The sequence below is a fragment of the Paralichthys olivaceus genome, chromosome 8 (assembly GCF_024713975.1).
Source record: "Paralichthys olivaceus isolate ysfri-2021 chromosome 8, ASM2471397v2, whole genome shotgun sequence".
NCBI classification, from domain to species: domain Eukaryota; kingdom Metazoa; phylum Chordata; class Actinopteri; order Pleuronectiformes; family Paralichthyidae; genus Paralichthys; species Paralichthys olivaceus.
The window spans coordinates 7,434,718-7,459,324 of NC_091100.1; the positions used below are offsets into that span (position 1 = coordinate 7,434,718).

The 24,607-nt window shown below is 40.8% G+C and overlaps 1 long non-coding RNA gene across 2 annotated transcripts in view; it reads left to right on the forward strand.

The window, feature by feature from the left end:
• LOC109638256 (uncharacterized) overlaps window positions 1–24,607 on the forward strand; it is a 178,336-nt gene that overhangs the window by 67,380 nt on the left and 86,349 nt on the right. The window contains exons 3-4 of one of the 2 annotated variants that reach the window (XR_011243927.1): window positions 4,195–4,292; window positions 10,346–11,267. This is a non-coding gene — a long non-coding RNA (uncharacterized lncRNA). Of the gene's footprint in view, window positions 1–4,194; window positions 4,293–10,345; window positions 11,268–24,607 lie in introns of those variants that run through there. The other variant, XR_011243928.1, reaches the window with a different exon arrangement.

Here is a 24,607-nt window from a genome sequence, read left to right on the forward strand (position 1 = left end):
GGATAATGGATGAAGTATATGTCCAACTTCCGCTGAAAAGACCCCATAATGGTCCTCTAAATGAGCTATATTTGGGCTGTTAAGCAGTTTAGTTTGATTTTAAAGAAGCCTGGCGTGAAATTGCTGTTTCTCCATCCCGGGGCTGCTGGTGTTGAGTCATGTATTGTAATTTCTTTCTGTTTTTCATGAATTATCACTGAATCAACGCGTTAAATCTAGAAAGATTTTTCTAAAAAAAGGATCGTCACAGCTTATTTTCTGAAAGTTTGTGGGCTAACAGTGCCATATTATATTGCTGTTGTACAATAACAGCATCAGCAGGAGCGTTTGCCAGGCCTTCACTCTTATTCCTTGTGGACAACTGTCCACATCTCAACCACAGGCCAACAATTGGCAGTAATTGGCACGTTGCCTTGGCTGTCCTCGGAGAGATCTGAGAGCGCATACGGCCACGGACAGGCTGCCCTTTCCACCAATTACAGAGTTGTCTCCTTGTGGGGCGGGGGCTGGGGGAGGTCTACCTCACTGCTACCTTGTCTCTTGATCAAAATGATTTGTGGAGATCCCTTTTCTCTTCACTCCTCTCTTCGTCTCGCCTGCCTCCCCATCGCCACTGAGGTACTACTGTGTGTGAACTGCTAGTGAAAGTCTTCAGTCAAGGACCCCAACCAGCGACTGACAGCCTTACAGTAGCAGTCAGTGGGACATTCACATTAGAGGTGCTCTGACAGTCAGGCTGTGCTAGACAGGCCTCCCAATGAAAACCCTCCATACAGGCCTTTGCTGCTGGTTTCCTTATACATCACTTGCTGGCTCTCTTCTTCATATGAACGTCATTTTTTCTATCGGAGGATGTGGTGATGAATCGATCCTGGCAGAAGCTGAAGTTTCTACCAAACAGCTGAACTTGAGTCTCTCTTTTTTTTTCCCTCACTTGTTCTCTTGTTGCTGGTGTGTTGGCTTTTTTTGTTGTCGTGTCTCCAGGCACAAGCAGCGCGTTATAGCGGCATGGCTTCATTATTACGTCTTTGACGCAATGATAGCGAGTGTCTCATGTGGTTAAGGATGTGCAGGCCACACAAGGTACCAGGGGACCCCAGTGCAAAGGATCAGAGGCCTGCTAACACTACCCCAGTTTATGCCACGGGGAAGGATGCGGAACCAACACCCAACCCCCTTATTTTCTCCCCTCTCGGTCTCTCTTGTCCTCAAAGCCTGTGTCTCTGCGTTTCACTTCAGTAAATATGAGGAGGCGAGGAGATGCTTCCTATACTCAGAAATATGTGTCAGGCTACTGGGTTATGTTGTGTTGCAGTGCAAGTTTAGAAGGCAACAAAGCAAGTGCGCACAGAGAGGAAGAGAAAGAAACAGCTTTTCTCATTCTCTTTAATCCGTCGTGAGATTTTCAGAACTAGGTTAAGTTACACCTCACATTACCCAACACTTAGCCTTTTTCAGCATTTTACAAGATCTCTATTTACACATGTGGGGCGGGAAGTGCCTGGTGTGTCTTTTTTATTTTCTTTCTCCGTTCAACAATTAGCCCAGGTAAATCTTCGGCGTCGCCACAGGTTGACAGGCTCACGCTAAAGCCGCTTTACTTTTATGCGAGGACCCTCGTAAGGAGGTGGGGGTGGTGGGGCGGCCTACCTAATATGCTGTCTGGCCCCGGGGCCTGTGGGAGTGTGGTTGGGATTATTATGTTAATGCATGTGCCTCCTGCCCTCTCCTCAGTCCCAGCTGGCCTCCCTGTCGTTAGGAAGTGCTTTGCTCTGACAGAGGAGTAATATGCTCCCTGATTGAGGGGCCAAAAGATCGAGCTCTATAAGAGAGCGGGGCCAGTGCTGATAAGCATATGATAAAAGTGCCATTGTATGTGAATGCCTCAGAGACACGGAAGGGGACTGAGCAATTCCTATGGATTTGGGTGGAAGAGTGAATATGTATAAGAGCTGTGTGGTCCCCGCTTTTTGTGTGTGGCTAGATTTAATTGCCCATAGCATTATACTGTATCTCTCCTGTATTTTATTGTACTTTTATTGCATGGACTCGTTCATTATGTGCATATAACACATCCACCTGTAAATATGACGACTCCCACCGAACAAGCAAGGTGCGAGGTTTTTAATCATCCTGTAGGAATCGATATGAAACTAAGACGAGATTTTGTTTAATGGAGTTCATCATGTAAACAAAGCAATTAGGCGAATTTGTATTTTGAGTGCTGTCAGTGAAAACACACACACACACACACCGAGGATATCAGAAATGTGGCGCAGCATCTTAAGTGTGTGTTTGTGTGTCGTTTAGGCGTTGTAACGCGTAACACCATCAGAAAAAGAATGATGACACTGTTCTTCCAGATGACTTTACCCTGCAGATCTGTGTCGCACACTCTCATTTAATCAACCTGACATGAAAGTAAAAAGGAAGGTGAGGAAAATAAAATAAAAAAAGAAACGACTAAACTTCTCGCGACTTGTCGAGAAGGAGAAACGCCGGTTGCGCTGCGATGGATCCTGCATATAATTGTGTAAATATGTCAGCCAAACAGGGGAAAATATCTCCTTTTAAACACTCGTCTTTTTCATCTCGCCTCCTCAGGAGTGCTCGGGTATGGCTCCGCATTAGCTTTGTGCGGGGCTCCATTCACAAAGTGTGTGGGCTGTTTGTGTTTTGTTAGGGGGTTTGTTTTGTTTGCTTTTTAATCAAGTTCAATTTTATCTCCATCAATGCCAGCTCCTTCTACACCCCTCTCTCTTTCTCACGTCTGCCCTGTTTATAAAGTGTCTCTTGTTCGCTGAGGAGCCTTCACTGTTGTTATTGTTTGTTTCCTTTTATGGGGCCCCTGCTGTAACGAGAGGAGGGGTATCTGTGGGTAATTGGTGGGTAAATACTTTGCTGCGACTAAACATCAGGGAAAGAGAAGGTGTAACATGAGCAGGTATTGTGCTGCTTTTTAGGAGAAAGCAAAGAAAACAAAAGATTAAATGGAGATGTTCTTTGAGATGTGTTTTCATTTTTTTTAATCTAAATCATCAGACAAAGTGTTTTGGTTTTCTGGTTTGTTTTATATCAAGATGTGACTGTGTGGAGTTTGAAGTTAACAGAACATCTTGTAATGCCCTGCTCGTGATTCAGAGCTGATTCAGGCTTTGTCAACTAAACTGAAATAATTAGGCAATTAGTTGGTTGTAACAGAAAATGATCTTCTTTATGATATTCATCATTTAGTAACTTTAAGTATAAAGTCCAAACATTATTCAGATTTATCCATCAAATCTAAGGAGTTGGTGCTTTTTATTGCTAAGAACATTTATTTTCATTATCAGTCAGTTGTGTGTCCATGATATGCCAAAAAGTTGAGAACAGCACCCATCCCAGTCTCCCACAGTCCAAGCAAAACTGTAATCTGGGTTTTGGACTGTTCAACAAAATAAAACATCTGAAGTCAAATTTGACTCTAGCCTCGAGATGTCCAGAAGCATCACGTAGGTCGACCTCCGAGTCTGAAGGTGCAACAGTTTAAAACAATAAAGGAAAACTGTGATCTGCATTTTTAATTAACCAAACCTTAATCCAGAAAATAAATATACAAATAAATAAATATATATTTTCCCCAAGTCAAGTTTTTTGACTACAATTAAATAGAAATACAAAAACCCCTCACAGGGCTGAATATTGAAGAACCAGTTAAACCTTGTGTTTATGTTACGTTACATTGAATCTGTAACATGCCTTTACTTTACTGAATCCACTGAGGCACAATTATGTTGCCTTCACTTTCCACTTATATCCGTTTACTGCCTTTTGGGATTCTCTGGGTTGTCATGTGAAACGTCATTTTTTTTATGAGCTGGCGACTTTTCACTCAAGTTTGGCAAAAGTGGAACAAGGGCACTTTGTTTGTTACCCTCTCCTTTGTTGTTTGTTAAAGGCCCTGAGGTTTTAGGCAGCCATAGTCTTTATAAACTCAAAGCTGTGTTAAATGCAGCCCCAGCCCCAACTAATGAGGGGGAGCCTTCAAAACCGCCATGAGATGATGCTGTCAAATGGGTGACATAAAAACGTTGCCTGTAATCCCCCTGTGCAGACCCTGGGTGTAAATATGCCAGCTCCACCATTTTCACAGCGTTTACTCACAGTTCAAACAATCTCTCTCCCTCTTCTCCCCCTCATTCCCTGAAAACACAGTGACAGCTCTGCGATATTCTCCGCCAGAATCCTTGGCTGCCTGCGACCAATGAAACAACCAGGAACGGCTCTGATAATCCTCTTCATCTGCATTGTGGGTAAGACACCTCTCTCTTCTCCTTTGTTTCCGTGCGCTGAAACTTGTGCCACTCACACAGTTTGTACTGAGCGTGCTCAGAATCTGGGTGTGATGTCTGGAAATTAATCCAGTGATTTTTGAGCTGTGACTTGGTGATGTTTGTTTGCACTGTTGTTTGTTTGTTCATGTATAAAGTATTAGATCCATACTGTTGAACTTGAGGGTGAAATCAAATTAGTAGTATGACCACATATAGGCCAATGCAAGGCTTACAGCATTTTACAGTTTATCTTTAATGTCATGAATTGAATTTTGCCGGAAAAATAAGAATTTAACACAGAATTTATACAAAATATTATGTTTTTGGTGTCATTTTGCCCTGATAGCTGAGTTCCCCCCCTGAAGGGAAAGGACATGGTGATAAATGAATGCCATTCATCTCCTTCATCCTACAGAGAAACATACGGTAATGTTCCCTACACATGGTGGAACTGGCCTCTAATCTCACGTGACAAAGTCAGCAACTAAGTTTAAGAAGTTGAAAAGAGGAAGTCTCCTCAAGAGGTCAATCAATGGCATCGATAAGTAGTTTTATTATATTGTGCACAGACATGATGATGCACATGTCTGTATTGAATCACATCTTGATGTCAGTTTAACATTGTTGTCCTGTGGCATTGCAGTGTGTCATAATGTGCCAGCAAAGGCAATGAAGAAGACTGGTTGTAAATGTGGAAATTAAATAGCAGGTTTAAAAAACGAAATAAAATCCACTTTACAAGGCAGGAACATTCATTCAGCATGTTTAGGGTACACCTGTCCAGGGTGTAGCCCCTGTAATGAATAGAAAAAAACACAAATGTGAAATAAATACTTTCACTGATGTTTTCCAGTCGTTAACACGCCCCCGAACACAAGGCACACTCTTGCCTTTTCCTGTCCTTGGAGATGTGACCCACACATGTTCCTCATCCATCCCTTGTCTCCGTCTAGTTTGGCTGCTCATCACGCAGTAATCCATACTGTGGCTTCTCATTTGTAGGCTCCGTGTTTTGTGTGGTCCCTCCTTTGCTTCCCATGGATCTCTCTGCGGGGAGCTGAGCTGACAGACTCGTCTGATTGATGTACTGGTGGGCGTCTCGTCAGCTATTGTTTTCCTCGCAAGCATTCGGTGGCTTCACTCACCAGCCCTCTCTGTCCCTTCTACAGTATGTGGATACAGATCTGTCAGATTCACTCGTACAGCAGGGACAAATGGGTCACATGTCAACCTAAGAATTTCCGTAACATATAGTCACCAAAGCGCAGTTTACTTTTCTTTTGTCTGACGTGAAGTTTTCTTTTAGTTAAATCCTGACGTGCTGTGAATTTGTTGGGTTTGAGTTTCAGCCGCTGCACAACTTTGCCCTGTGCAACTTTTGTTCGGATGACTTTCTCCGCTTCCATATCAAGATGGTCATGACTCCATTCAAGCACAGTACTCACCTTAAGACCATGAATAGTTTTCTTCTAGTTTGAGTGTGTACCTGAAAACTTTTCCTGGATATCAGTGTTCGCTCCATTGTCTGCTCCTGCACCCTTTGATAATCCTGCCCAAAACACCTTAAATTCACAAGAGAATTCATAAGAATCCTCGAAAAACTCCTCTCTGGCAGTAGATGTAGTGTTACTGCCCACCCGCCCGACTGGTGTGGTGGTCAGGGGTAGAGGGGAAAACCAAGCCAGGTATGCGGACACCGGGCGCTCGCACCCTCCCTCATAGCATCACAAACCAGGCCGACACATCCCCCAGTAATGAGCAGGGGCCCAGACTATGGGGTCAATTATTCATGGCCAGTCAGCTGGGAGAGATGGAGCCAGAGAGGAGGGGTGTTGAAGCCTTATTGAATCCTACAATTCTACCACAATCCACACTGATTTTTTTTTTGTTGCAGTGCTGCCTCCATCCACATAACTAAATCTAAGCCCAAGTCTTGTCTGGATGGATGGAGTGTAACTTTAAAAGGCATACATGAGTGACCACTCACTCTAGTGGCCATCCTGCAGCAGCCTCGGCTACTCTGCCATTCTCTGGCCTCACAATTACTGTGTTGAAAGGACAGACATTGATCGTCAACACACTACAGCTGTTTCCATGTACTGCCATTATGCATACAGTAGAGCACAGTGTTGGTCAGTTATCAAAGAGAATTACTCAACATGGGCATCCTCAGTGTCAAGTATTGGTCCTGCCTGTTTGTACCGCTCATGGATTATGTTACTGAATTAGCATTGTAGCTGCTTGTGTAGGTCGAGGCTCTGCCAGAAATAAGGGGGAGGTCCAACACGACAGGAAAACGTATCTTAACACACAACATCCTTCACAAGAGCAGAGGCTCCACAGGGAGTTGTAATTTTCTCATGTTTGTCAAAAACAAAAAAGAAATGGCAGAAATTTCCATGTCTCCATGTTTAGTGGCAATATCTCTGACATCAGGATAATCCATTTAGGTGACAGATTGCTGAGCTTTTCATTCACAAGTTGCACATGAGTCTGCATTTTAATAGTTCACCAGCTCAAGGGGAACGAATAAATCTCGTACTTGCATACTTTATCCACACCAGTGGTCAGAGTATCATTGCAGTGATGTACCAAACAATTTGCATCATCAGATACTCAACTATGTGTGTGTGTAGGTTTCAAATGTGGCTGTTAAAAGTCTGTTATAGCTTCTTGATTGAAGCAGTTTTAGTCAGTTTAAATTCACATCAGTTACTCCAGAGAGAACTGTAGTGATGACACACGATGGAATGAATAAACTATTAAAACTAAAGTTCAACCGAGGTTGGATGATATAAACGGCCAGTAGTCTTTAGAATATCAAGCGTCACTTATATGTTTAAAGGAATCAACTCTTTTCTTCTTCGTTATCTTTTGGCTGATATGTATCGTATGTTTTTTACTCCTCATTGTGCATCGGCCCCATATTGGTTAGACTCCACATTTCCACTGTCAACCCATCTGTTTAGCCTTTTCCGAGCATTTAGTAAGATATATTCTACTCATCAAAAAGATCATCATGAGAGATTATCATGAGTTTCTACCTCAGTTGAGTTGCATTTGGACATTAATAATATAATTCAAGTTGTCCTGAACTGCATAAACTCGGAGTTCTTCGGTGTGTTGATTCAACAACAAGATTCAACATTTAATGGGAATTTTTGTATACCATCTGTTTAAAATCATATTATCACTGACTCACAATTGCCAATGAATAAGTAATGCCCAAAGGTTGAATGGATAAGATTCTTGGTACCTTCATATACGAATGCATAATAATGAACCAAATCAAATCCTGCAATAAAAATAAACATTACAGTACCATTACTGTACCTCTCTATTAAAATAGGTTTCCCTTGAAACTTAATGGTATTGTATATCTCTCTGCTCATACTGGAGGGCATGCTGTGTAGGTTATGCTGCCAGTGACTGCAGTGAGTATGGAGAGACATCTATCAAAATCGCATAATGGCCACCATCAAGATGCACCGTGATGTAAAAACACATGGAGAGAAGATTCCCCTCTTTATTAGCTGTCATCATTCCCATGAATATATGTGCAAATAAATGGCTAGTATCACACGGGGAGCAAATGTGTCCCAGATGAAGCCGTGGAAATGGGAGGGCGGAGGGAGGTGAGAAAGGGTGTGTGAGAGAGAGAGATAGAGAAAGAGAGAGGGAAGAAAGAAAGAAACAGGATGGTGGGGGGGGGTTCATGGATGAAAAATCATCACCAGTCCAAATGCAGATATTGTGGCAGCCTTGCACTCTTGCCGGTGTCACCCTCCATTCGTCACTGTCCACAAGCCTGCCTCTCATTAAGTGGCCCCGCTCCCTCCACAACTTAATTTCCTTAAGAGGACCAGACACCTGATTCAATTGTGCGCCCATTACAGATTTGTTTTCCCCGTCTCGGTCTTGCTGGGACCACATGGCTCTGAGCAGAAACACACTATTAAATGTTGTGGACGTAATTCCCTGACATATGATTCATGTCTGCCTCCCAGGGTACATCCCTCACGACGCCCTTAGCTCAAATGGTGGTGGGGCTCCAGTCAGCTGGACCGGTTCAGCTGTGTGTCTGCGGCGTAGATATTATCTCATCAGTTGTGTTTTATTTCATATGATCTTTTGATAGTGCTTTGTGGACTGCCTGAAGAGTTAGTTTGTCCTAAGTCAAGAGGAGGCCTATTTGTTTTTCCTCCTCAGATTTTTGTGTTTTGAATACACGGAACAGGTTTGAAATCTATTTTCCTCACCTGATTATCGAGCTCAATGGTTTGTTATCACGTCATCACAAGACCCAGGGCTCTTCAATAATTCAGCGCCGCTTTTTTAAACTGTTTCAACACGACTGCTCCTCAGTCCTCTGTCTTTGAAGATCAGACGGCGTAAGATGTTTTTATCTGTACGTCAGCGCAGGTGAGACCTCCATTGTCCATTTGACTGCTGGTCTCCATAGCTTACCTCTCACCTACAGCTGTCAGTCAAACTGCTTTTCCTCTCGTACAGGCTTTAACTGATTGTTGCTGTAATTTTTCTGTCATAGCTTTTATCTGCGAGGTGTGAGTATGTTTGATACCAGGTGCTCACCCATAAACCACACAAAAGCCTCATGTATTCATTTATTTATGGTCCTCTTTCTTTTTTTTACAAGCATCCTGTCAATTACCCCAAAAAGTTATCCTTTGAGGAGTCATTTTTGATCTCCCAATTGTCCAAATAGAATTGTACGTCTCTGTGCTTTGTCTGGTGTCGGTGTTGAGCTGAATTCAAACTAGAACCAGAGATTAACACCCACCATCCTCACATCCACACACACACAAAGAAAGAATGCAGGTTTTGCAAAGACACCTCGAAGATATGAAACTGCTGAGTATGAGTCTGTTTTCAACAGCCACTAAAACATAGAGAAAAACTCAAAGTTATCGAATGCATTCACTCCCCCCCCTTACAGCTCCCTTCCTGTGATGCTTTCCCTCTGATCCTGCTGCGTGTGCATCTGTGTGTGTGTGTGTGTGTGTGTGTGTGTGTGTGTGTGTGTGTGTGTGTGTGTGTGTGTGCATGTATGCATGTGCATCCTTTGCTCATATTGGTAGCATTGGCAGCCAAGGGAATCCTGTTTTATATTTTAAATGTAAAATGTATTCTTCTTTCTTTTATTAGATATTTAGATGAGATCTGAAGGGATTAATCAATTAAGTGATCCTCACTGTGGAGATTTACTGTTTGGTCAAACATAATCGTAAACCTAGCATGCCTGAGTTTTGGATGGTTGACTCACCACATTACTAAGTCATATATTTGTATAATTTTTTATAATATGTAATAAATTATGCATTTTTGTGGGAAAGTATAATGGGCTTTTTTCCCAGTCTGTCATCACTTTTAATCAACAAAACAATTAAATGAGAATATAATCAACAAATAATCGAAAAAGAGAAATAATAGTGACTTGCAGATTTACTATAATTTAAACTACTTAGCTATAGATATGTGAAACTTATCCCAATTTAGTTTAAGTGTTATCATACCACAAATATACACATTAAATATATCATCCTCTCTCTGGAACAAGTTGCTGATAAACTCATGGTATCTGCAAATACTGAGAACCACTTCCACACCAGTGCTGCTTTCCCTAAATGTATAAACTATATGCCACGTTATGTGGAACTCATTGAAATCATGCAGCTTTATGGGAGATTAACATGAGGGCAGGGTTTATGGTGCAAAATCGGAGAGGAGGGAACCGTATACAGTGTGGACCTGTTATGTTTGACCGATATGAATCCCCTTCAGGTGGTTTTATGCTCAGATTCTCACCTACAAGCATTTTAAAGTGCACACCCAGGACCCTGCATGTTCTTGAACTGTGGGAGTAAGATCTAGAGATGGAAAATGAAAAGATGAAATTTTGGACCTGCTTCCAACACAAACTGTCATCTGATTCTATAAATTTCCATTTCAGTTTTCCTCTCCCTCTTTATTTCCTACATTTCTCCCCCCCCCCCCCCCATATGGTCCAATAGAGCTCAACAGCGTGTGTGGAGGAGTGTCTCCTGTTCCCCCTGTCCTCTCCCTCTCCAGGAGCATCAAAAGGAGGAGGACCCACGCAGGGTGTTTGAAGAGCCCACCGACACTCCCCTATGGGTGGTGAACTGGCAGATGCTCAAACCACGCAACTCTATCTAGGCGGGAGGAGCATCCTTCTCATCTGCTTTTGTAGCCCTGCCATTGGTTTTCCTTGCAGCCATGTACCAGACATTAGTCAACTGTATTGTCGTTTGTAGATTTGTATTTTAACCCATTACATTGTGTGATCAATTAATGCAGAGCACCTTTCAGTTTTAAGAGTTATGACCATTTGTTGTTGGTTTTGTTTATTTATAGTTAATTGCTGTCCTCTTGTATTTCATGGATTGGCATGAAACTTTGTTGACATTCATAGTCCCCAGAGGATGAAACCCACTGAGCTCTGGTGACTGTAAAAACCCGTTTTTATTAGTCATTGATTTTTTTCAGCAAAACAAGTTGCAATGACCCACAGAAGCTAACCAACCTTCATCAGGGGGAATAACTCTGTCACTGTCAACGTTAAACACTTGCTAGCCTAAAGCATAATTGAGGCTAAAAACAACTAAATGACTCCAGTTACAATCGTGCTCGCTCCATTCAAAATGAACGTCTATTGTTTAGTTTTGAAATATGAGACAACACACAAAAAGTAATGTTTATTCCTATGGTTTATATGGTATCCTCTAGCATTGTTTATTCCATTTATTTGGAATTCAAAAATGCGTAGGAGCTGTGCCACTGTTAGAGCAAACCCAGCTTTACCACCAGAAGAGAGGATAAACCACTGTGACTGCTCGTTTTTCTGTCTTCAGCCCCTTTCAGCCTGTTCAAGGCAGGAATGTTGCAATTTTATTGTGCCTCGCTGTTCTGAATAAAAGGTGCAAAGTTTGAATGAAGGGGCTTTGGTGTTCCACCTCTATGCACAATGGAGGTAGTCAAATCAAAGTTTATGTAAAATGGAGAGCCAGAAATGGCCGGGCAGGATGCCAAGGCTGTGGTAACATAAATCATGACTCTCATAGTGGTACACCATCATACGTCTAAGATCACACACCAGTCTGCTTGGTAAGTTCAGTGTAAACAAGCAAAGGTGGTATTATGAGTAAAATCCCTGTCGCAAATTATCTGTATAATGAAATTATATATCCCAGAGAAGGCTTTAAAACCTGGAAAAATGACCCGTCTAATTTCATACTCTCAACCAGTACCACAACCTACTGCCATCCAACGGAATTGATTATTCATTAATCAAGGTGGAAACAGGCGTCAGGGTGAGACGCTTTAACAAGAGCCATGTTTGTATGTTACTGAGTGTATCTGGTGGAAACACATGTAGACCTAAATGAGGTTTCCTCTCCCAGTACCTGTGTGTCACACTGGCATTTTCCCCATCACGAACATGAACTGCAATGCTGTCTGCTGCCAACTCGTAGACGTACAGTGTGTTGTCAGAACCTTTCCAGTAGCGTAGCCATCATAGCTTCACACAGCTGTGGTCCCTGCCATGCTGATTGTCTGGCCTTTAGCTTCCTGGGTGGCAGCGTTGAGGCTTTGACCTGCTTTGTCTCCCTCTCCCTCACCCGCTCGCTCAGTCTGCCTCTATCTGCTCGACAGCACTCACCTCCTCCGACAGGCCTCCCAGAACGTCGGCTCCTGACAGACAGGCCTCTCCCCCTCCCTCTCTTTAATTCTTCATCTCTTTCCCTCTCCCAGTTTTTCCATTGCCTCCTCTGAATCTCTTTCCTTCTGCCTGTGCGTCTATCACAGCTAACTCCTCACCCAACTCCTCTGCTCTCATGTCAGCGAGAGGTGAAAGAGGTGTCTTACAGTAAAGAAGAACCTGCAGCTTTGTTTCATATTACACCTCACAGAGTGCTGTAGCTGTCTGTGGCTATCAGCCTCTACTCCTGCCTCCCACAAAACCTTTTCTCCACTTTACACAAATACTTTTCTTCTTCTCGTTGGCTTCTATCTACTCAGTAATCTGAAAATGCAGTAGAAATATGACTTGAATATATCATTAACAGTTTTTATTCACTCTTCACACCTCTGTTTTGGTCTCCTCCAGCTCCACTATGTTGACCCGATAATTGCTTTTTTATATTTGTAGACATATATACTATTGCTTGCTGCCTGATGGGTTGATCTAATCAATGATCCGACAGACATTCAAACACACATAGAGCTCAGGTTCACTGCCTAATCTTTACTAGCCATAAGCGTCCATTTTTACATATGCAGTCATTTAATTCATCGTTGATATAAAATCATTGGTTTGTACAGTTTAAAGCCCGTCACAGGATCCCCCTTTTTTTCCACCAGCCTTAATATAATACTTAAACATTTATTGTTCTTCAACCCTTGTGATCACAGTCGTAACCCTGGTCTCCTTTGAAAGGTCACGTATTGAATTTTACAGCCAAAAAGTAAGAAAGAATATCAGAGATACTGAACTTTGGCAGAAGTTGATAGAAATATACTTTTTCTTTTTGCCTCCCTTTTGTTTATTCCCATAACACAGTAAAAGGCCTGTAGATCAGCCTATAATTCCTGCCCTGCTCCTACCTGAATAGTCACATCCTCTCATTGAAAACAAGCATGCTACATTAGCATTTCTCCTAAGTAGTGTGTCTGTGAATGAACATGCCCTTAATCAGCTGAGGGATGCACTACAAATACGGACGCTTTGCATCATGTTTGTCTTGCAATTCATCAGGGAAACAGAAAACACAACTCTTTTTGTACCCTCTGCATTTACAGTCATCCTACTTCCCCCGAGCAAGCTATTACAACTCCGTGGTCATATTTCATTAAAGAACTGTTTAAAATGCAACATTCTTAATAGGCTTGTTGGAACTTTGTGTGTGTGTGTGTGTGCACGACAGCACGTGCACATTATACCAGTGTGTGATTCCTGCATTTGTTCAATTCCTTTATCTCGTGATCTGAAAGGGGCCTTCAGCACGGGCACACGCTGAAGGGGGCTGGTCCAATGAAGGAGGGGAGAGGGTCTCTACACATGTAATCCTTGTCATTGAATTTAGATAAATCTTTTTTTTATTAATGAATATTTCAGTAGTTATTGCAACGAGCTAATCGTGCAAGTCTCTCTTTTCACTGCTCCCTTTGCTCATAAGCGAGTCACTCATATAATGATTTAATTAATAGCATTGTATCCACAGATGAAAAGCTTATATTTAATCAGCAAAATGGAGTGAACTGAGATCAGGGGCCTCGACTGTCATGAAAACGTGCTTGAGGTCCCACTTGCTCACTAAGCCACTCTAAGCCCTGGGACACCCATACTTAATTGAGAGTTAATAAATAAATGTGGTTAGAGTAATCCCTGGATCCAGCCCCTCAGAGCCCCCGATCTAGCTGTGTGTGTGTGTGTGTGTGTGTGTGTGTGTGTGTGTGTGTGTGTGTGTGTGTGTGTGTGTGTGTGTGTGTGTGTGTGTGTGTGTGTGTGTGTGTGTGTGTGGATACATGCATACCCTGGCCAAGTTCTCTGTGTCACTACAGCCGTGCCAAGGCAGACTCTACTGTGTTGTGCCAGATACTGGTTTATTTACCTGAGATGCCCCCTGTGTCACTGTGAGTGCCATATGTTATATCCCAGAATGATTGGTCCCAGAATGCACCTTCTCTTTTCCTTTTGAAATTTAGTCATATTTTGAAACATGAATTCAAATCCATTCTAACAGAACTTTTTTTTTTTTTTTAGAAAAGTTAGTGTTAGTGGTTAACAGCAGGCACAAACATAGATACAAACCAGGTTAGTCGACAAAGAGTGCAGCAAAGACTGTTAAACAAGACATTGAAAAGTAAATTTGTGATTAATTTATCAGGTGTGGGTAAAACTGTCTTCTCATATTATTTTTTCAACTTTTTTATGCTCCATTTGTTGTACAGTTTGTGTCCAACATTTATAAAGATGCCCAAGCAAGAAGAAGGATTTAAATAATTAATAAAAAACATGTGAAAAAAGGTTTAAGACACATTAGCTTTGTATCAACTATCTTTCACACTCTTAGGGAAGCCCTTTGTTAGTCCACAGAGAAGAAGAAGAAAAATCTCCCCTTTAAAATATGGAAATTGTATAAGGCCTTGAAAATCATCAAAGGCATATAATCCATGTTTTAGGTTTTCATCAACTTTAAAGAAAAAGTTTGTTCAAAGTAACTAAATAAATAAATATAAGTAAAATAATGTTCACATACAAAAATTATAAACGTTAACAATGACATGAAAAGAAAATCTTTCACTTTCTGTGTCTAAGATAAGATAAGATAAGATCGACTTTATTCTGTGCTCTGACTGAAATATAAACATGCATTTCAAGTATATATGAATAGAAGAAAGACATTAGATGTTATGGTAATAACAAAGTGCTGATAAAATATATAATATAACATAATTCCATAAAATATGGACCCTTGACATGGGTTGAGTTTTGACTTCTAGTAAAGATCAGTCTTTACATTGGATATTTTAAAGTTGTCATGGTATGATAAACACAAATGTTACTACTTATAAACAGTTTTGTTCATGTGTCTCAAAACAGCAACATACAAACTTACCTGGCTCAATGGAATTTAACCATATTATTTACAACTAAGTTTTTCCTCAAGTGACATCTGTATCAAAAGAAAAAAACTTTTACTCATGACCTCTGTGTAAACTGTATCTGTACAACAGAAGATACAAGTTCATTCTGAGTTTGGGGCGAGGTCCCTCCTTTTTTCCAACATACTATACAAATACTCATTTGCTCCTATGAAAACGAAGGAAAAGGGGAAAAAAGAAAAGGGGAGAGGGAGAAGTGTGTGTTTAGCTAAGCAGGGGCAGCCCCTGGTCCATTGCCCATCATTTATTGATAAAGGCCCTGGAAAATGCGCGGGAAAAAAAACTAATGAAATTATCAACGTTCTTGAATTAATGATGAATGGGAATAAGAAAAGGCTGGGCTCTCTGTGGAGCCAGAGAGGAGCGCTGCTTCATTAGCCATGCAGTCTCATCACATCCTCTTTTGGAGCTGCAGACACTGGGGCTCTCCACTCTCTCCTCTCCTCAACATCAGGACCTGCCATTGGATTCCATTCAAAAAAAAATAAAAAATACGTCCTCATTCCCTCCACCCCTTCAGCTCCTGCTCGCTCTTTTTTTGTCTTTCCTATTACTTCACCTGTCACCTTCCACCCCCACCAACCCTCATCGCTTTCAGAAGAAAGGAACCCTTTGGTGGCTATTTTCATTTATCACTTCTTTCCCTTTACCTGAGGATGAAGAAAGAAAAACCTGACCCACTTCTGGAAGCATTTGGTGGCCAGAGAGCACACCTCTCTCCCTCTGCCTTCTCTTCTTTCTTTTTTTTTTGTTCTTCATTCATCCCTCCTGACTTGTTCTCTGTGGATATCATTCCTGATTCTGCACATGCAAATGATATGGGAGGGAACGGGAGAAGGGAGGGGAGTTGCGTTTCCCCCTACTCCTCCTCCGCCTCCTCCTTTTACTTCTCGTCTTCTTCTCCTTTTCCCTGGGTGGAGCAGGAGTGGGCTGGTGAGCCGGAGCACGCTGAGAAATCACGGGCATGGGGTCTCATTAGGTAAGCAGAGGCCAGGGCAGCAGGGCTTCAGCCAGACACTGATTATTCTGCGAGCAAATATCTGGAGGATCACCTCAGCTATATACACCTGATTAGAGCTACTGTCTCTCACAGTTCAGCCCTCTTTGACTTGGGAAAATGAATTAATCTTGCCTGTTGTGTGGGGTCATGTTGAAGCTTTGAAATTTGCTGCTTTTAAAGAAATTGTTTTTGACAGATTTCAGCATTTTCTGCAAATTTATATTTCGTATTTATAAGACAATTTGACTTTCATTTTTTTTCTCCACCTACTCGTCCTCTTGAATCTCAGCTGCTGTCGTCGTTATGAGGCCTTCGTGTTTCATTAATCTGCAGATAAATGCACCAAATGATTGTTATGTCACTCTGATAGACACAGTAATCATCTGTCAGCGCTGTATTCATCCGAATTCAGGTTATAACAACACCAGAGTAACTTTACTGTGATTTTTAGAGCTAAATAAGACCGTGAGTATAGATCACCCATATATGCATGTAGCCCACTCATAAAAATTGATGACACCAAGCGGCGTGCATGACAGACAGCGGTGACACACATAATATAACGTGCAGTCCTTTACATGGTAATCTGATCTGAGAGGGATTCAATTATTTAATAACAACACGACAGGCTATCATTAAAACAAATTGTGTGTGTCAAGCAAACACACAGTCAGAGCTGCGAGGTCACAGGTGTGATGTTGTGTTTTAAAGTCTTGAGCCCTCACACACACAGACACACACATACACACTCACAGACACACAGCCCCCCCCCCCCTTCGTCCACTGGTTCTTTTCTTATGAATTGGCTAAATTGATCCTCATACAAATTAGGTCTGTCCTCAAAGGGCTCCATCAATACATTGACTTCTTTTATGAGGGTCATCAAACAGCCATTACTGGGCATCAGGGGGTCCCGTTGGGGGAGAGACTGCCCAGGGTGACTGATGAGCTGTGTGGGGATGGTAGCTCGCCTAGGGGCCTCGGAGCTCTGGGCCTGTGGCAAAGAAAAGAAGAGAAGAAGGAAGGGGGTTCTTATTGAGTGTTAGATTCATTACTTAAGCAAAAGCATATTAATTTGCTGTGCAACAGAGCTGTAACCAATAAGTTCTGTTTGCTGCCCATGTGATAGGAAATAGCTCAAATTATTTATGCCACTACAGAAGAATAATCTTTTTCAGGGAAGACTGAGGCAAATAAAACTGAAGCTGTAGCAAATTATTTTTTACATTTGATGATTTTATTCCCAGTTAATTGTATAGTTTATACAAGTGGACCTCTTCAAACACTACAGGCCCAAAAAGAAAATTATGTGATTGATTATATAATACAAAAAAAAGCAAACACAGACTGTTTGGCATTTTTTACTAAAATAATTTATTGAATAAGATATCACAAATAGGTACCAATTAATTTCCTGTTGATCCATTATTCAATAGTTTCAACTCTAGTCTGAATATTTGTACAAAAATTCCTCCTTAAATGTGGTTAAGATGATTCAGATTACTCGTACAAAGGGAGTTACACATGTTCTGAGTTTATTGTTGTTCGTTAATCAGTAATTTGTCTGCACAAATGACCAGACAAGTAGAAATACAACCAATTATCTATTGAGTCTTAAATTGCATTATTTAAAGGCCCATTCATTCATCTGGCCTGCTTCTGCTCCTTGAATGGCTTTGTCCAAGCTTTTGCCTTGTATATGTCTTCATTATGTTTGTGACAGTCCCAGTGCATCCCTGCAATCATGACCGAAGGTGTCAGTGTAGTTGATTGTTACGTCAAAAGCAACCAAACTATCCTTTCCTTTCCTCTATACCCCCCTTAAATAGAGAAGGGAAAAAAATCAAACACATTTTAAAACGAGTGTTTAAAATGTGCGACAAGAAACAATTATGTTGAAGTAGCAACAATAGACAAGCAGAAGAGAAAAAGCCCTGGAGTATTCTCACAGGTATTACGAGAGAATCTTTGAAACTGAACACAAACACAGCAGGATGTAAACAAACTGTCACTGCTGTCAAACACCTGCTTCAAGATGTGTCAAAAGTTCACACTTTTCGATTACAGCAGTTTTAATATGCACGCGCCTCCCCCGACTGATTAAAATGCAGCATTTTAGGTCTAATTGTTCAAGAAAACTGTGTCTTATGTTGCTGCAATGGTAATAACTAATGATAGATGCATAAAATTAGCATACATTTCCCAGACCAAGAGAATATCTGATCATTGTGCCATGGAGAATTGCTCTAAGTTAGGAAGTTAATTTCATTATCTCCTCCTCCTCATTTAAAGCCCGCCACTTTACAATAATTGGAAAACAGAATAAAAGATTAGCTCCTGACTGGATGACGGGCGTTAATAAAGTGTGATGGAATGTGAGTGTTAGAGAGTGGGTACCAATTACAGAAGCCAATCTCAGACAGGCAACCATTGATGGTGGTGGTTCAATCTCTTCATCTGCCGTACAGTACATCAGGGACCCACTGCAGAGACCTCTGCTCCAGCTAGCAGGCTAATTGTCAATTCTGCTTAAGTCATAAGGAGGGCCATTTTACCCGAGCTTTGGAGAGGAAGTGAACTGTAAAATTAAAGTTAAAGTACAGTGTAAACGTAGGAATAAAGTTCAAGGAGAAGCACATGGAGATTTTTTAGGGGTAATTTGGGTTAGAAAAGTCTCCAGGAAATAATATTGCAAAAAGTAGAATAGCCTATAATCAATCATCTTTATGAAATGTGGCAAAACCTGGTTTATTCACATTAGTAAAGTTCATATTAATGGTTTTTGTAGAAAGAAAATGAAAATTGTCTGCATAATGGTTTGAAATATGAAGACTTTCTGTTGTATTACAATGGTCATAGTCCAGTGTAGGTCTAAAATCCATGACTCCAGTGTCCTCCTGATTCTCAAGGGTCACCCTCATCCCTCATCATGTCACCGCTGCAGTTGCATTACCCACATCAGTCACAGTGTCCTCACACATCATCACTCATGGGCCGTTTCAGCTGTTCCAAACAAATGAATGCAATTTTGTTTAAAATTCAAATGCATTTTGTTAAATTAAAGATTCAATCAAAGGCTTAAGAGTTACGAAACAGTGTGACCTGCTTAAATTAAATATTTGTTGTACAGAAATCTGTAAATGTCACCATTAATGTTAAATCCATACAATGTAAGCTTTACATGTTCAGTGCATTTAAATATATGGTAAAAACATTGTCCTAACAGTGTAGGTACTACTTTATAATAAGTCTCCATATAGTATTTGTGACTAATTGGTTTATCAGTGTAACAAATCATTTACAAATGCTTTATTAAGGAGAACAGCTGTTGGGAAACCAGGTTATTAAAGATATATTAAAAACTTTAAAGTTAAATCCATGATAGAGTCAGTAAAGGTTCGAGTTTCTCACTTTTAACAAGTCGCATACAAAAGTTATTAAGTCAGCTGTAATTATGAACATTGCTAAGAGCAGTAAAGTATGAAATAATTCATCAGTGTGTAACTAAGTAGTTAATAAATGGAATTTGTTTCACACATCTGCAGCACTTTTAAGGAGACAGTGGGTCAAACGGTCCATTGAAGAGCTACAATCTGAAAACCCCCTATTATTGGCTCAATGCTGAACAATTAATCTTAAAAAGGAATCTTAATTGTTAGAGATTTATTACCCGCTAATAAAACCAACTTACAAACCCCTTCAAATGTGTTCTTATTAAAAAGTGCTGTCATACATTATTATTAAGATGATTACTACCACAGTTCATTTTCTTTATCAAGGCCATGTGGCTATTGTTTTCAGGAGGAAAGATTTTTTAACAGAATGTCATTTATTTAGGAAGTTAGTTCTCAATGATTTTTTTGTAAGATTTCCGACCATGTTAAAGGTTGTGTAAAAACTAATCTGTTCTAAAACCCTTTTTTTCTGCCTTGTTTTGCGTTATCTGAGTAAGTAGGACAAATTGGTAGAAACCTGCCTATCTGTACACGTACACACACACACACACACACACACACACACACACACACACACACACACACACACTCACAAACACAATCCAATCCCATCAGAAATGATGTGGTGGCCCTTTTGTTGTCAAGCTCTTCATGCAGAAATTGCATATCCATGCAGGTATATTTAAGCCATTTCTGCTGGCATAAGCACGCAGTGCAGCAGCGGCTTTCTGAAATGACTGCTGTTTTCTGCCATTCTTTGCCACTTAACCTACCTCTGTGTTTGAGAACATGGCACCTTGTGTTTTTGATGCCTCGCACACTGAATCGCTGGTTTAATAGTGGCTCCGAGGCCTGAGATAACACAGGGCACCTTCTGATTATACAGTAAACAGCAAGATTTGCAGTTATTCAATTGACACCGTTTGGTTGTGGAGTGGCAGTGGACAAACAGAGCTGCTTTGAATTAGTGGAGAACTGGTGTTCACTGCCTCTTCTTACAGATGTTTGATGCAGCTGTTTTCTCTCTTTAACAATGGAGAGAAAGGTTGAGGAGGTTGTGATAATGTGCCTCTTAAGGAAGACAAAATCGGTTGTGTTGTAAACAAGGAGGCAGTTTCCTCAGTGAAATGACAAAAACGTCCCGTCATGTAGGATGCACCAACAAATCTCTGTTGACCATCAGAGCCGGAGTTTTGTTTTCTCAGGTGGAGAATGTGTCTGCTGCTGTCAAGCCTCCATGATCCTCAGTAGGTTCAACATTTAACCTTTTCCATTAAATCTTTTCTTCCTGTGAGCTGCCGTTATAAGGACAGGGCTTTACAGAAGTGATGTCACTGACCTGCCAGAGGGGGGCCTTAACATCCAACACAAATACACTTCTGTCTTGTCTTGACTTTGTCGGCCGAACTGAAATGAGGCGGTCTGGTCTTCCTATTGCGTTACCAGCTTGTCCCTGCCCTTTAAACATTCTTCGGTTGAATAAAAATGTTGAAAATTATTTTTTTAATGTGTACCATTAGCTGTCCGGTTGAGTACTTACTTATTTGAAAATAAATTCTCCCAATGTTTTCTTGTTGCTTGATGACACCATTTTAAGAACAGTGAAGCGCAATGAATCATGGGATATGTTGGCCAGGCTAGCTGTTTCCTTCTGTCTCCAGGCTTTATGCTAAGCTAAGCTAACAGTTTCCTGGCTTTGGCGTTACTAATAATAGACAGACATAAGAGTGTCGTTAATGTTTTGGCCCACCTCTTGACAAGAAAGAAGTTGAGCATATCCCATGCTATGTGAAAAAATTAAGATGAGAGAACAAGTGGTTAGATTAAGACAATCGGGTGTCGAGATGCGGCATAGAAAAATCGGACCCTGATTCTTAGTATCACACAATCCTTAATCCACCAATAATAGTTGAATCATGCAAGTTACAGCTTAATTTATCTTTTTAGTTCAATAATCAAGATAAACTGACCAGACTGAGAGGACAGTCAGTCCTGCCCTTTAAATTTCAAGTTCCGATACAGGAAACATAAAACCAGCAATCTCAACTTAATTGATGAGACTTTCACACAATGTCTAAATGTGCAAAAGCAATCTGTAATTTACCCATATCAGCCACACCATGAATTACCTTAATTAGAAACACCACCTCCAGCTCTTTTTATTGATCGCCCAGTGCGCTAAATCAAAAGTAATGTTGGACAGTTACCCGAGAAAGCCATCACCGATTAATCAGGCGCTGCTCAATCACTGCACTTTTGAAGAATTTCCTCTTCTTTTCACACGTCTTCCATTTCACGCCAGCGTTTTGTATTTTTAATTTTCTTTTCCCAGTGCCTTATTTGATGTGTTGTAACTTTTCATGTGTTGCCAGTGGATTTCAGTCTTTAAAAAGGAGACGCTTCCCTTCGAGGGTGGCAGGGGTGCATATGCATATGAATATTTTCAATTGATGAATACGATACACCGCCCCGGCGCCTTTGAACGTCTCCTGCTCGGGTCCTGAGTGATGTCATAATGGTGGGACGCCGACCCTGGGCAAAACATCCCAATACACTGTTGAGGGGCGCAAACATTAGAGCCTTTTGACGTCCTGTGTGTTGAATATTACAGGACTGTTTACTGAGGAGGGAGTTGGCTCTCGCGTCCATCAGGGAGACCAAGTATGTTTAAGGTCAAGCCATCTCAGTTCCTGTTCAGTCAACTTCCACATCTTTGATCACTTGTTGTTTTTGACTGCGCTGTTTTCAATCGTGGCCAGGTCTTTATAATGCATGAGGACATTACATAGTTATGAACAGCTTGGCAGCAAAGTCAGGGCAGAGATGGAACTTATCAGACACTTTGAGAGAGAACTTTAAGTTCTTCACCGTACCTTATGCTTAAGAAAGAAATAGTTTGACATTTTTGGACGGAATTCTATTCACAGTGAGAGTTGGAATAGATGATAGATCCAAAAAGTCAGTTCAAATAGTCCCATATTACAAAAAAACATAACTTTTTACATTTTTGGTTTTGTACAAACTAAACTGAATTTGATATCTTAATTATTGCACTAGCCTAGTGGATAATATCTTGAACGTTGGACAAAGCCCCCTATTTTCCAGCTATATGCTAATCTGTCTTCTCATTTAACTCACAATAAAGATAAATTATTGTTTTTCGAAGATATCAAACAAAACAAAATGACAGAAAATTGCTTTTAATTGAATTTTAATCTATTTCATTTACGGGTTTGGGTTATGATCTTTGAATTTTAAATATGATGTAATTTCTTACAGATAAATGTCATATCTTCACTGTTCATTGTCTTATAAGCTATAACATAATTAGTTGCAAACTTATTCAAAGTTAAACTGGATATCTCGAGTCACATTTGTACTTGATAGAGAAAAAACAGATGCAGGAAGCAGTTTTGAAAGATAAAGTATATATTTGATTCTATATCATCTGAACAAATCTTGAAGAAGTTACTGCATAGTAAAAGAGGAAAATCTAAAATATGGAGGTGGAAAAAAAGGACAGATTTTCAAATTGTTTAAAAGGGATTTCTGTGAAAAGGTTTATTCAGGAGACAAGATAAGAGGATGGACCTCACACTTAAAAACCAAATGACCCCAAGTTGGTTCGGTGCACTTTTTAAATCCCTGAATGTATAATGCATGTGGACTCAATTGGACTTATCGCTTATTCAGGGGTTTCCTCTTTTCAGGACGTGTAAAAACATGGAGGGAAAGTATTAAAGTCAAAAGCATAAGCTCCTTTTGAAGGGTTTTCTCTTCTCGTCACTTTTTTAAAAGCTGAAACGCGGCTCCCTCACTTCTGAAACATGTCACTGTGTTAACATGCTTAACGATCATTTGCTGTAGCTCACGTGCAGATGTTTGTCTGGGATGTTTTTATACATTAAATCATCTATCTTCTTGCTTTGCATCACATCATACTGTTTATTTAACCTCTTTAGAAGATAGAAGAGATAGATCCATCCCAGGTCTCTTATTACAGTCTGGAAACTATCATCAGGATAACTGTGTTACAAAATAATGTGGTTTTCTGACCAAAGACATACACACAGTGCTGTATCTGGTATATAAGAAGATAAGGGTGAACTCACTTATTCATCTACATAATCAAATGAACTGTACTTCTCTCAGTCACAGTAGAGCCTGGTTCTCTCTGCAGTGACAATACACTTTAACACATTTTAGCAAGAAAATGTCCAATTTATAAAAAGTAACTAGTTCCACAAATAGCAGATTTATCATTCTCAGTCGGTGGGGCGGTCATCCACTACCCAGAAAGTTGGTGGTTCGATCCCCTGCTCCTCCGGTCTGCATTCCTAAGTGTCCTTGGGCAAGACGCTGGCCATAACTTGTGAGTGTGAGTGGTGTGTGAATGAGTGAATGTGAAATGCTTGAGTAGTCTAGATGAGAAGAGCCCATTCACAATATTAACTTAACTTACCTCTTTTAAAAGTGCACATGCAATGACAATTAATGCATTATGTAACTTTTGGGTGTGTTTTTCATCAATGGGAAGTTATTTTTACCTGTAATAGCACTTTTAACATCTCATGTTTAGACTTGAAATACACCTCGCCATTTTTTCACAACAAAGGTGCGAAACCTTTGTGAAGGCAAAGCCTCTTTTTCTATTTTGAAGAATGTTGCAGGTGTTGAAATGATCTAACAAAGGTTACAGCCGATGGAGGTGAGAGGAAAGAGGGAAGCTATCAAACTTGTGTCCTGGTTTCCCTACTAGATAATGATCTCTTGAAAGTGTGTGTTTTTTCCGTCTTCTACCAGTAACAGTGTGTGCCAGATGAAAGATAGTTCCGGGGCTAGTGCACCAGCACACATCTGACTGAGGCAGGTGTTAGAAATGTAGATGGCTGGCGGAGACTAAAGACAATACAAATTTGAAGTGAAAACGCTACTGGCACGCCTCCTCTGTTCTTAACACGTAAGCCCCAGGCCGATCAATTATTCATCCTATTGTGCGTGCACGTGGCATAGTGTTAGTTCTGTAGTCGGAGAGGAGGTGTCTGTTGCACTTAAAGAGTGAGCGCCACGTCGCATGGCAGGCCCAGGTCTGTCAGCCTGTCTCTGTCTGTCTCTGGGCCTTTCTTACACACACA